Source organism: Maylandia zebra, linkage group LG3 (genome assembly GCF_041146795.1).
Source record: "Maylandia zebra isolate NMK-2024a linkage group LG3, Mzebra_GT3a, whole genome shotgun sequence".
In the NCBI taxonomy this organism is placed as follows: domain Eukaryota; kingdom Metazoa; phylum Chordata; class Actinopteri; order Cichliformes; family Cichlidae; genus Maylandia; species Maylandia zebra.
In genome coordinates this window covers 6,650,751-6,665,473 of record NC_135169.1, presented here as the reverse complement: position 1 = coordinate 6,665,473, position 14,723 = coordinate 6,650,751, and positions in this window count along the sequence as shown.

Below are 14,723 nucleotides of genomic sequence, written 5' to 3'. Positions count from 1 at the left end.
CCGCATTTTGCGTTTATTTGTGTTTTCTTTATCTAATAAGTCGGTGTTGTGGTAAGCTCTCAGAGGAGTTTTACCCTGCTTATCTGCAGGGAAAAACATGAAAATACAGTTAAAGGTCAAAAATGTCTGCTTTTGTTTAAACAAGTAAGAATTGTATTCATCATTATTCATTATAATTGTGAAGGCTCGCAGTCATCCAGGTCATCGTAGTCTAAGGAGCTTGGAAAGAAAAGCGTCTGAAAGTCCAGACGATTTTCTTTCCAAGCTCCTTAGACCATAAATTGCTTTAAGCTGCACATTCAGGCTCTGTGCTACATACGCACATTTCTGCAGCCACAATGATGTGAACTGAGATTTACTTCACCTGCTAACAGCACACCTGTAATACGACTACAGGTGCTGGAGGTGAAGCAGGAGTCAAACACTGGAGACTTTAATCTCGTTGTGTTTTTTGGATTTACAGAGCAGTGCTGCCCTCTAGTGTCTGCAGGAGTACACTGCCTTTGAAACACAGTGACACGTCCTGTATAATTACAGTCAGGGGCAGAGTGAACAGTGAAATTTACAGATTAATGTGAAATGAGTTATCAGACTAAGAGATCATGTCTTAATAAAGTGCTGGGCCTCCACACTGCTCTGGAAATGCTTCAGAGCTCTTCAACATCTCTGAACTGGAGGGACGAACACCAGAAGATCCTCCATCACCTGCTGGTTGTGAGCTGCTGAGGAGCGTTTTCTATTAACTGGTTGTTAACTGGTTATTAACAGGGCCCAGGGGAGCGTTGGTGTGGTTGCTGATGCTTCGTTGCACGGTGGGAGCTCTGCTGGGTGTTGAGGTCTTAGTCTGTTACAGTCTCTCACCATCATTTTCAAGTATGTTTTATGAGAAACATACATAGAGACACTCACAGTCTCTCACACTCACACATCTATTAGATAAGCACGTTTGGTCAAACAGCTTTTTGTTTTTTCAAAAATTAAATATATCCGCAAACCATTGGATTTAAAATGAACAGTTAAATAAAATAAAATTAATCACAGATGATCAATGTTTCATTACATCATTAATATGTGTATTTAAAGATTTGGCCTCTGTTACTTAGCTTGTATCACTGAGACTTTTACTGCTTAAATATAGTAAAAGTATGTAGTAAGTAGTGTAAAATGGAAACTCAGACATCAAACAAAACTTCAACTTCTACATTTAAAAAAGTTCTTTATCATAAGCAGAGTGCTTACAAATCTGCACCTGATGGTCCATGTTTGGAAAACTTATTTTCTGTAACTCTAAAAAGCAGCAGTTTTTCTGAACAACATTCTCCTTCCTTCAGTTTAGCAGGAGGTCCTCTCTTGGATGATCTACAGTGACATCAAAGATCAGCTCAGAAATGACAACAATCCTCATGGAGAAAGAATCGTGTAGAAGTATTTAACATCAGTGCTAGAAGATGGCTGTGAGGCCACATCGATGTGCAGCTGAAGCATGATTTCAAACAGATATAAAGATTCAAAAGTGACCCTTAAACACAGAATGAGATCACAGGATAGCAAACTTTTTCTTTAATTTCAAGCCCCACTGTGGGCTGTGGAGCTCCATGTTTGACACGGACACACAGGTCAGAGCGGCTGCTGCCCTCTTTAATGCTTCTTATTTGGACTGTTTCACACATCAGTGTCAGAACTCCAGAAATAGTCAAGCAACTTCAAGAAGTCCAGATGCTTTTCTTTATTTCCAAGCTTCCAAGGTTATGTCAGATCTCAGATTTATGAAGGTTATGACTTAAATGAAAGGTAATGACAGGTTATGATATTACTGTAATTTGTTAAGGCTATGCCATAACTCTCATTATGTTTATGTATCTAATTAATAAATATTTAGTTATTATTAATCTGTGGCAGATCTTGTTACTGCCACATGAATCAGATTTTAACAGGATGTGTTTAAATCTCTCACCAACATAAAGGCTGAAGCTTTGAATTATAATAATATAATAATAAGTACAATAATCATTGTTTATAAGGCATATTTTAAATAGAAACACTTTTATAATTTCACTTCCTGCATGAAGGTGATCACAGCTCCATGAACTATTCCCACAAACATCACTGAGCCTCAGACTTTCCACAATGATCCAGCTGTTTGTGTTCATGTGCCACATTTATACGTTTCATTTCAAATCTACTTCACATTTTATTATCTGATATCTGCGACACACGGAGACTTCCTGTTAAACAGAAAGTAAACTGTGCGTGGGCGTGTTTGGAGCTGCAGGTGTGTCCAGCTGTGGGTTCGTTGGGTCAGCAGAGGATTTAACGGGACTTTGTGTCGGTTTGTTTTTAAAGGAGGATGAAGACGCTGGTGGTGCTCCTGCTCCTCATGAACGGTAAGAAAGTCTCTGTTTAACCTGCAGCAGCTCCGCAGACGGTCCTCTGTGACCGGAAGTGCTACACTCAGGTGCAGCTCGCGCCTCTGACGTGATGGAAATTCACACAGTGTTGGAAATACAGATTTAATGATGAGGCTTTAATAGTAAAAGTATGAGGGAAGGTTAGAAACAGACCAGACTAACAGACTGTGGACTTTGTAGCCACAGATTGGACACTTGGCAGAGCTAGCTAACCATGCTAACGTAGCCTCGTGTCTGCGCTGTTTCCGGTCTGAGCCGAGCTCATTCAGCCCTCTGAGCTCCGCTCCGCGAAGGTGGACTCAAAAATCATGTCCAAAATACGAAAACGGAAAGATTACGTTAGGTTACAAAGAGCAGACTGTGGGAACACTCACCATGGCTGTGTCATAAAAAATCTAATTGTCAATTTTGATGTTTGAAGTGCCGTAGATCGATTGTTTGTTTATATCTCTCAACATAAGCATGCAGAAGACACTTCGTCCACATTCAGAAGCACATCTCTGTATAGTGACAGTTCTTATGATTTAAACAGGCAAATGTCCAGAAAAAAAGGGTCCTAATTTTTGTTAGGACAATATTGGAACATTCACAATACATCACTTAATAAGACATACTCTGTTGAATAAACTTATCTGCTTGTAGAGATCTGCTGTATTTGGGCTTGACCAACAGAATAGTCAAGTAAGTGACACTTCACCTAAAACAATGACTAAATGGAAAGATGATTTGGCATTTATGGGAAATGGTTCTTAAACCCACGTCTAAGATGGCAGGATCCTTATTTGAGTGTCAGCAGCCAGAATTAAGGTATGGCACGGTGTCGCTCCCAGCTTCTTAAACTCTGATGGTTACAGCCAGACTAATTAGCCACTGTAGCCATAACTATCACGAATAACACAAACACTATAGACCCTGTGCACGAGAAAATGCTAATTTCCTGTTTTAAGACTGGATGTAGAGTACGTGAAGGTGGACTCAAAAATCATGTCCAAAATACAAAAACGGAAAGATCACGTTAGGTTACAAAGAGCAGAAGGTGGGAACACTCACCATGGCTGTGTCATAAAAAAATAAAATAAATAAAATGATCAGTTTTGACGTTTGAAGAGTGTAGATCTGCATTACAAAATCAGAAGACACATCGTCCACATTCAGAAGCACATCTCTGTATAGTGTATAGTTCTTATGATTTAAACAGCATTCAAACTACAGGTGAACAATAGTCAAAGCCAGATGTTTCCCCCGTTATATCAGCTAGTCAAGAACACACCTACACAGCATGTCAACAAACCGTGAAAAAAAGCCACAGGATATAAAAACATACATGAGTGATTGCGGGTAAGGGTCTCTATATGTTAGTATTTACGAAGGGTATGTTGTGACTTACCTTCATAATTACAGTGGTCCCTCGCTATAACGCGGTTCACCTTTTGCAGCCTCGCTGTTTCGCAGATTCTTTTAGTGCAATTTTGCATGCTTTTTGTTTTGTTTTGTTTTGTTGTTTTTTTTAAAAGTGCATTGTGTTCTGCGTCCCGATTGGCTGTAGGGACGCAGAACACAATGTCGATCTCCTCCGTGCCGTGCTCTCCTGTACAGTACAGAATCGCTACATCGATCACTAGCAGTGTGACTGCTGTACTGTATGTTTGTAAGTTTTCTCCCCAACAAACAACAATATCGACGAAACATTTTGCACCGTCACAAGCACCGTCACTATCACCCAAAAGGCAGAGGAAGATCCTAACCAAAAAGTCAGACATCTGAACATGCTAAAGGAAGGTAGACGTTACCATATATCTTTTAACCATACTGCACACCGGATTATAAGGTGCATTAAGCTTAAATTTAGCAATTAATCTTAATCTTAAAGTTAAATTCATTAGTTCTAAAATCTGTCATTATAATTTATAGAAAAACAAATCTACTGTAGGTTTATTGAAACCTACAGTATATTTGATCAAAACAGGTTTTGATCTTTGGTTTCATTCTATAATGGACTTTTCTCTTTGTTTATGAAGGTTTGAACTTGAACAAGAGAGAAAAGTGTGAAGATGTTCATGCCTGTCTGAGAAAAGTGTATAAAGTGTGTAGTGACGGGTTTTACAGCCTTAAAACATCTAAAATAATTGTAAAGAATAAAGCTGGCTACTTCGCAGATTTCACCTATCGCTGGTTATTTTTAAAACATAACATCCGCGATAAACGAGGGAACTCTACACTGAGAAATTTCAATCCCTTCTCTCTTTTGCTCTGAGGCACGAGGGAAAAATATCGACAAGTCCACCAACATCATCTACAGATATATTCGGCAAATGCCCAAGACATCTTGAGAAATGTAAATCGCCGCTTGATTCATTCATTTGGTTGACTTTTTAAAGACGCGAATATCACACCGGAAACAAAGCACTCCTACAGGAGTTTCCCCACCGGAAGTAGCATATGCTAAGGTGCACATAGTCTATTCAGTCTGCTGCTCAGAGATCAGAGTTCATGTTCAGCAACCACACTGACAGCAAGAGGAGGAAACGATTGGTTTAATTTAACAGAACTGAGCTGTGGATTAAAACAATAAAAATATATAAGTGAGTCTCACATCAAACACAGACCAGAGCATTAAGTGTAATAAGAAGCAGGTGAAGGTTGAAAAACATGAGTGTGAGGGTCCCTCACTTGTGCACGCTTGGACAGGTAAACACATCAGGAGATGAGGAGAGTTGGCAAAGTACAGACATTCAGTACTTAAGTACAACTACAAATACTACTATTAGAAATACTCCAGTAAAGCTGAAGAACTGTTTCCACTTCTTTACTCAAGTAAAAGTCAAAAAGTAGAGGCTCTGAAATGTAATCAGAGTAAGAAAGTAAAAACAGCTCTTTGGAGGACGTTTGTGCAAAGCTAACTGAACCTCGTGCTTTATTAACATAATAATAAAATAATGTTTGTAGATGGGAAACAAACTTTAGTTTATTTTTTTTATTCTAATCATACCTGGCTTGAATAAGTAGAAAACAAAAGAAAATAAAACTGTATTTCTATTTCCTGTTGCTACATTGTAGAGGGTGACTTTGCCTCTAAACAGTAAAATGTGTACAGTCAGTGGTTAAAGTGGATTCAGCAGGTGGAGGAACTTTAAAACTGGTTGTAATGTCTCAGTGTGGGGAAAAGAATCAGACTTACAATAATTTCTATTCAGAGCTCCAGAAGATTTCCTTAGTGTACAGGCTGGTATCAGCTGACCTGATGCTCTTTGTGTATGTACAAAACTGAATTCAACCAGATGTGAGCAGATGTTTCATGAGTTGTCCTGGCTGATTTCATTCTCTACACTGACAGTACACCGTTTATTCTGTCTGTTTACTAGATGGTACAAAGTTGGTATGAAGGTGGAATTCAGTCAGTGAATCTCAGCATCATCAACTAAAGTTCAAATGAATCTCTGCTACACTTGATGTAAGCTAACTTTGACTATGAATCCACAGCCACGGTGGATCAGTCACACACTGTTCTTTACTTTAAATCCATCACAGTACAGCAAACTAACCTGCTTATCCTGCACTTTTCAGTGAGTCACATTCAGTGTGAGCAGCCAAACATGATGGCAGACTGCCACAGATCACTTCTGAGGAAAGAGGAGGCGTTCAGCTTCCTCATAGTTTCACACCTGCATGAAGCAGCCTCACCCTGACAGCTTCAAATCACTGTGTCAGCTGATCACTTCCTGTCCTGTGATTGGCTGAGCTTCAGGCCTTCTCTCAGTCAAACTGGAAACAGGGATTGAGACAGTGTGAGGGTTTGTGGAGTGCCACAGTGCTGTAATGAATACTGTAGTGGAAGAAGTTCTTTCACACTCTTCATCCTGGAGCTGCTTTATGTCCATGATCTGCATGGAAACTGGATGGATTGACTGCAAAGTTCTGTTTAGAAGGATCAGCTGGTCTTTTTTCTCGTAATTCTTACCTACATGGCACAGCTGATGTTTCTGTGTTACCCTGTTAAGATCCATCCTCAGTCAGAAATGTGTTCCACTGAGAACCTTCTGGTCCATGTTCTATCATGTTCTACAGCTGCAGTGTTTCTCCACTCACAGCTGGATATGCTGCAAAAACAATGAGTCTTTGACTGCTGTTACGGTTCAAAATATTGGGGATGGAAACAAGAGAAAAACCACAATAACAACACTGGTCCGGCCGGGTTGAGTCAAACGATGATTTTAATGAACACACGCGTGGGAGATGGACACTGATGCAGACAGCCTCAAAATCTCAAAATGGTGGAGCATTGCTCAAACTTTTATAGCCTCTGGTGCCTCCACCTTATCATACAAAGCCTAAACATTCACATGCTTTCTCTCACACAGCGCCTAAGCTACGACCTTGGCTCCCTGTTTATCTGCTCCTGCTGAAATGGGGCAGAAAACTCCAGCACACTCTGTTCTCTTCTACTCAGACAAATTAGATTTCTTATAACTCAGCAGTATAATGCATCATAAAACAATATCATTCATTCACAACAAGTCAGCAGTTTAATGTAATGCAAATCAGTTTAACTAATGCAATAGTTATCAGCTTCTTCTAATTCAGGAGAATAATGCAAACTAAAACTACATAATAATTCACAGTCTTTAATTAGGGGTATAACATGGCATAAAATAATATTATAATCTAATAATTCCCCCTGATGAGGTCATTAGAATAATGACCTCACAAGCACCCTTCAATTCAGTGTGGCCGGGTTCATCTCTTCTCACTCCTGAGGTCCTTTGTCCCCCTGAGGGGCGAACCATATGTGGGATGACCTCTGTGTTTGCGCAGTTCAGATGCAAGACAAACTATTATTCCAACAGTAGCAGGTCCAGATGACACTCTTCTTGTCTCCCACTGCTTTCAGCCTTTATTCTATTGCTGCAGCTACCAGTGTCGTCCAGTTGGGTGATCCTCTGCTCTTCATTCTTCAACCTTAGGGGTTAGACAACCCTTCAGTCGTGGCACAGATCAGGGGATTATTCTGCCCCGATTTCAAACAACGATCTGTGTATTCTCCAGAAAAGGAACAGGAAGGTGTCCCCTTTTTGCCCAAAAGCCTCTCGAACTTCGTTGGTCTGGTGTTCCCGGATTTCCGCCAACCCCTTCATGGTTATTGCTGTGTTTATGGGATCCATCCTTTTGTGGTGACTAGCTGGAGCCCAAACGCCATGACCCTTGGACCCAGTTGATGTCTCGGCAGTCACTGTGTCTGACTCTGCTACGGAGGGTCCTCGCATCTCTGTGACCTCGTCTGGTGTCTGTTCCTTTCTCTGTAAGAGACAGAAAACCAAAACACCCCTCTTCCTAACCCTAATAATCTAATGTTGTTATCTACTGACCTTCTAGTGATTCAAAATTGGTCTAAAACATTCAGAATGTCCCAGGGACTTATTCTAATCATATCTTATGTGTGTGTAAGCATGTTTGCATTTAGCCCTCCGCACTCAAGGCATTTCTTACACTTTATCAGTCCGGACAGTCACGCCGAACGAAGCTTCTGACCTTCAAAAGGCTGAGTGCCAACTCGTTATAAGCACATTTGCAAGGTGTGTCTGAACATTATTGAAACCCCTCTTTTTAACAAAAGACAAAGAAATTAACAAATCTTCTAAACGCTATTCAGTTCATTTCAATGAGTAATGATTAAACATGAAAGTGATAGTTTATGCTTTTTCACTGATTCTCTAAAAGGTCCGTCTTCTCGGACCGCTATTAGCTTAAGTTTTACCATTCCTAAATTATTAAAGACACAAATGAAGTTATAAAATGTTCAAATAATCCTTGTTTGATGTTAAAGCTCAACTTCCCCCCTTTTTTTTTGACACATTCCAATGTGTCAAATCAACGGAGCTAGAACATTAAAAGAAAAGGTTAGGCAGCTACAAAGTTTCCCAGACTCTTAAGGTGATCCGCGTGTAACGTTCTGACTCAGGTATTTAATATTTTAATAAATGTCGTTTAATTAACTGCCACTATTTAAACTAACCTTAAAGACATAAGTGAAGCAAAGATCACAAAAAATAACATGATATCAGTGTTTTGTAAGCGCGTGCGGCCTTCTGTGCTCGAAGCCTTTTCCCTCAATAGATCAGTCAGACATTCGCGCTGACTGTAGCTTTTAACCCTTATTAACTTGAGCACAACTCTACAATGAGCAACAAGTTGCAATATGTATAAAAATGATCATGGTTACACCTGCAATGAAAAATTATATCATTATCCTAACACCTGTAAATGGAAGATTCATCAGAGGTTATAACCATCACAGGAACACAGGTCAAAAGCTTCAATATATGATCATCGATGCAATACTTGTTGCATGATTCTCATACAATAATAATGCTGATATTAAAATAACAGTAAAACACCCCCTTTTATCCCGTTTCGCTTGACCCATAAACGTTTATAAATGCCTCTTTTAAATGTTATTTCCCCCTGTTCTCCCCTTCCTGACCACAGCAGGGGGATCTTAGTTTTGAATCAGCCATGAATCCAGCTCACCTGATTCATCAGTGAGCTCCACCATCACTGGCGTCTGACAGGGTGGTGCTGCATACTCTTCCTTTAATGTCACTATTTTCAACCTGTTAATTAGAGTGCTTAAACCTGAAGTCGACTACGTCCACAACAAGTCAATACAGCTGTAAATGTGGCCAATTATCAATCTATTACCAATCAATAACAACAGATAACTTCTATTTTATGCATGCTTTTAATCAACCACTCACCCAGAGGATCTCCAATCCCAGGAAATGCCTTCTCCTCCTTTAATGAGTCTGTCCTCCTTCCATGCCCTGGTAACTGGTCCATCCAGAGCCATATGATCTCAAATATACATAAAACAAGCCAAACCACACCTTGGTCACACCAACCCTCCTCCTCCCCGAAGATGTCCAATGCCATCCTAGTATGGACTGTCAAATGTGGCTTTAACGCTGACTGTCCTGACAATCCATTTTATAACGTTCCTGGTCAGATTTGCCAATCTCTGCATCAGAGTTTTAAACGTTTCGCCATTTTCATTAGGTTTTATTTTTTATTTAGTTTCGACTCCAGATTTTCAATTTTTTGCCAGTTGTAATTAGTTTTTACCAATTCTTTGCTAGTTTAGTCTAGTTTTTATTTTCTGAAAATCCTTAGTTTCAATTTAGTTTTATTTGTGTTTTGCAAAAGTTAAGTGTAACAAAATCTCAGTTCCATCATATCAATCATGCTCTTCTGGTTATCCTTGGGTGTTGAGATTAATAACTATTAACTCTTGCCGCACCGAGTGGTCCTAATTTTGGTTGAAGTGAATTGATAACCTTTTCCATGCGATTGTTTCACACCTTTATTTAGATGTCCCAGTCCTGTTATCTCGGGATACATCACGCTGCCTTATCTGGGGTTAGCTGTTTTCTTGGGATGCGAGTTAAGTGGGTGAGCTCTTCAAAGAGGGGGAGTGTGCTCCCCCTGATGAGGTCTTCTAGGTAAGCTAGGTTAACCTTCTTGTGTGAGCTTTTCAAGTGCACTTTAAGGTTTGTGGGATTTTTTGTTTTATAAATGTCCCTCAAGACCCCCTGATGGCCCAGTATTTCATTTTTACACACTGTAGTACACATTTAGTTTTTGCTTGTAGCTCGCATATTCTACTTGCCACTCCTCTAAGTCCTGATGTTTCTTAGAGAGGGCAACAGTACCTTTAAAATTATATCCCATGTGTGGGGGTGTGGCCTTGCCAATTGTTTTTCCCACCTTTTCAAAATGGCTGGCGTGCCCACAAGCACATTTTATGGAAGAAAGAAAGGTAAGCTTGATATTTACATTTAAAATGTTTTGTTAAACTCAGATTTTTATTTTATTCAAAAAATAAACATCTAGTAAATAATTTCAGGGGTCTTTAAGAATTAGGCTCATTTGGTTTCACAGAGAACATGACTAATTTATTAATGTGTGCTCTACACATTGGGACTTTATATTTATATTTATTTCACTTTTTCCTAATACCCAACTTTTGACAAAGGCGAAGAGAATTCTTAACACAATTATTAAGGGAGATTCAAACATCGATTTTTCAAAATATGAGAGGGTCAGGACCCACTAAAAGCCACAGAGAAGATTATCGAGATGCAGTGGCAGATGTAATAGAGAAAGACACAGGGCCACCTGAAATCTGTCGTCCTATCTGGTGCAAAACCAACATGTAATAGAATCTGGAATTTTGATTTTGAGTTAAAAATAAAATATGGGTAAAATGCAGAAATCTTTTCCAGTAAAGTAAAAAAAATAAGTGTCGCAATTATAGTTGAATCCATAACACCTAATTGTTTCTACGAGATCACGTCGTTGCTGAGAGTTATCAGTGATCTCAATGTGTGAAAAGAACTCACAGTATCTGGAGTTTAAGCTCCTCTTGGCTGAGAAACCTGGGACAAACATGTGAACAAGACCTGAATAATACCAGTAATGAAGACTTCTCTCCAAAGATCAATAAAAGGAAGCCCCAATCTGATGAGAGTCTAGCAAAATATGGTTCACTCCACTTGCCTGAAATGGTTAGCAGTCCAAGGCATTTCAGTTGTAGAATGATTGGGTACAACAATGAAACAGATGTGAGATGAGGGAAGTGCCAAATGTTCCTTTGTGTCTCCAAATAAAATCAGTACTTACTCAGATATCCTAAATAAATTGACTTTTGTGAAATAGAAAGGTCAGTGCCATCACTTATTCCTAAACCAATAGTTTACAGCTAGTGAAGTGTCAGTGACTTCTGGGTTGGTCCCTGATCTTCATCTTATGAGATTGTTATTTTAATAACACTTGATTCATTTAAAAGAAAAAAGAAAAAAAGAAAAAAGAAAAAACGAAAATATTTTCTCCCTGTTTTTTCTTATTCTCTGGGTCTCAGGAGGACATTACGTCCCTCTCCACTACAAGACTCTTGTTATGTCTACAAAACAGTCATATTAAAATCATCCTCAATTCTATTCTGGCGCTGTCTCCCGACTTTTCCTGACCTGATTCTGCGCGTGGACGGAGCAGCAACACAGACGACTCGACTAACGTACTACCTTAATTTCACTACAGCAGGGCACGCACACATCAATGCAACCAAACACATTTTGCTATAAATCTAGTTAATTTTAGTTAGTTTTGTGAACATTCAGTACAGTTTTAGTTAGTATTTCTTTTTGTTTTGATTTTATTACCGTTAACGCAAAAAATTTTTTTCCACTTCTACTTTTCGTTATTTCATTTGTTGTCTTTAATAATAATAATCTCCTCTGCACCCTGGAATAAACATCATTAACATGATCAACCTTTTGCTGCTTGTTATTTCACCATCTTATTGAATCAAATACTTCATGCTTATGTGGTTTACGACATTATATTTATCTAAATCTCCACTCTGTCTCTAAATGTTTGAAGAATTTTTCAAGTTCGGGGTCAAATTTCGAGAATTTGACCATAAGTGAAAGTTATGGCGTTATCACCCCCTTTGGGGATTACCTTTTTCCAGTTTTGATGATATTCCTCCCCGTTCTTTATTTTTGCAAGTACCCCTCTTCGGTGGCGAGAAACTGTTGGTGTGATCAAGCGGGTGCTGTAAAAACAAAAGCTCAGGACAGAACAGTCACCAGTCATGTACTTCATTCAAAATTAACAAATATCAAGCTTCATATTGATCCTCTGAGTGTAATGGTACATTTTAATTTGCACTTCTAAAAACAATATTTTCTTTATTTTACTCTTGTTCTTGTGCAGCACCACCCCTCAGCACATGCCCCTGTTATTTTATCTTACTTTTAAATTGTTGACTACTTCAAGAGAGCGCCCAAAAGACGGGGACCAGTGTTTATCATTACATATCTCCATTTTGAGTGTGGCTGTCTATCATTCCCCTGTTATTCATAGACCTCGGTGGAGGGTTTTTTGTTTGTTTTTTCTTTATTTCTCTAAAATTAATTGACTCTCTACATTGACCCACTATGATTAATAATAACATGCTCAGTCATGAGTGGGATCAAACCTTTTCTTCACTTTAGCATTTAACATTCCCAACAATATAATGTGATACATTAATTAAAACACAGCTACTAAAACACAATTTCCTTAATGCAAACATCAGTAACTCAAAATTAGCAACCAAAGGGTTCAGTCTGCAGTTCACACTCCTGTGAAGCTACAGCTCTTTAGTCTCTGTCATCCTTCTGTTCTTGCAAAAACAAAACATCCACCCTTCTTTTACAGGCTGGGTGAATTGTCTGTGGACATTTAATAATCCTAAAGTCAGCACCGTTTTTGTCTCAGTATCAAGTCAGTTAAACTTTTAGTCGTCAGTCCGTCACAGTCCAGTCACATGCATACATTCACACACATTCATACCAGAAATTGCTGATAATGGAGTCTCACGCGCAGCCTATTCGAGCCTCCATCACCAGCAAGATGACGTCATCATTTTAAAGGAAACAGCTCCTTGTTTGTTTTTCCTTCTTTGGACTGGATTGACTCGCTGCAATCCTTTTAGGCTTCAGGATCAGTGTCCCATATAAGTGAATTTTCTCCCAAGCTCATTATAATCATGGAGAAAAAAATACTTTGCGACTGTTTTCAATAAGAATATTTTATAGCGCTTTAAAGTTCAATCTCTCAGGCCTGGATTAAAGAGCTGATTTGTTAAATCAGGAACTCACAAGATACCAAAATATCACCACCGGTGGGCCACACCTCTCTGATGTTCTTATCTCAGTGCACTGTAACAAAAGCAAAAACAAACGTAACCAATAAAACACTCATATAATAACAGATACTGGGGCCCATTGCAAACATGTCCAAAGTTCAAACCATCTTTCTCTCTCTTAGAGAAAGAGAACAATCCAAACCTCACTGATAGTATCAACCTAGTGTCAAACAAAACCCAAAAATCAACCAGAACTTCACACACTATATTGTGTAGGCATACAGGTACTGTAACTCCTTTTTTTCACTGACAAAAACATGTTGGATTGACTTGATTCAATAGTGGACCCTGGTTACACACAAACGCTTTGCTTTGGCAGAAACTCAAACAACTAAGTTAAATCAACACAACCTTTTCATATTCTCTCCGAAATAAAACTCACACCGTTAATTCATCATTTTCACTCTGTACCACTGCTCCTTATCAGGCTGTGTGAAGCACAGTAAACAATTCAGTGGAGGCCTTAAGCCATAAACAGACATCACGCACAGACATTGTTTTCACAACCAAACTACTTTAGACCTTGTCCCCTAAATCTACACAGATGCCCTCTGTGTGGCATGAAATGCATTTAACCCATAAACAATCAATGGCTTCTTATTGTTGTAACCGACTCCATATTCGGATGTTTGTGTGCAGCATTTGTTAGTAAAGCATTCTTCATTGCATCAGCGTGTGTGTGGATCACTTCTCAGTGAATTGAATTAGCATTTTGATTTTTTGCACGTGTGTGTGTCATTTCTCACTCAATCAACGAGTGCATATGTTCGTATATGTTTCTCTTCATTCTGAGTCAGTGCATGTAGATGTGTATGTGTGTGTGTGTGTTTGTGTTCATCACTTTCCTGTTCTGGTGTTCTGAGTAAACCGCGGCCTGAAGCGTGCCCTGGGTCCTGCCCTCCTCCATTTCAGTCTGTTTGCGTCCATTGGTGATGCTGATTAAAGTTCTGTCCATACTGGTTCTGGCCCCAATTGAGGCAGTGCTTTTCTCCAGTGTCCTGCATCTTCTCCTTATTCCACTCCTCCTTAGCTTGACCCTTTTGCTTCTGTAGCTCCTTCAGGGTTTTGATACGCAGCTCAATCGTCTGGATGTCAGTGTCAAGCTCCAGTCTACGCTGCTGCTCCAGCTCTTCCTCTGTTTCTCCCAGCCAAGTCAAGATTTTGTTCAGGTCAAAGTTCAGCTGCTGTCACTGCTGCTCGTTCTGCTTTGTTCTCATCTCCTTGCTGAGGTCCTGAGCCTGCAGAAGCTCCCAGTGCTCCATCACTCCTGAAGTCTGGGGGTCTGAGCTGCTGGGATCTGCCAGTCCAGACACCGTATCCTCTTCCTCCTCACCGTGTCAATACCTCCACGACACTCGCCCCTCAGTCGCAGATATCACATGTATGAGGAGTCCGTTTCTATGCCTGTACAATTGCAGCTGCTGTCCATTTGTTGCAGGCAGAAACGGCTGACATCCAGAGGGTGTAAATGAGAGTCTGCAGCAGCAACTTCACCAGTGGAAGACCTCAGTGTTTGTTCTGTTAGCTTAACAAAGGCCTCAAGGACGTTTCTGGGATGCTCATCTGGCCCC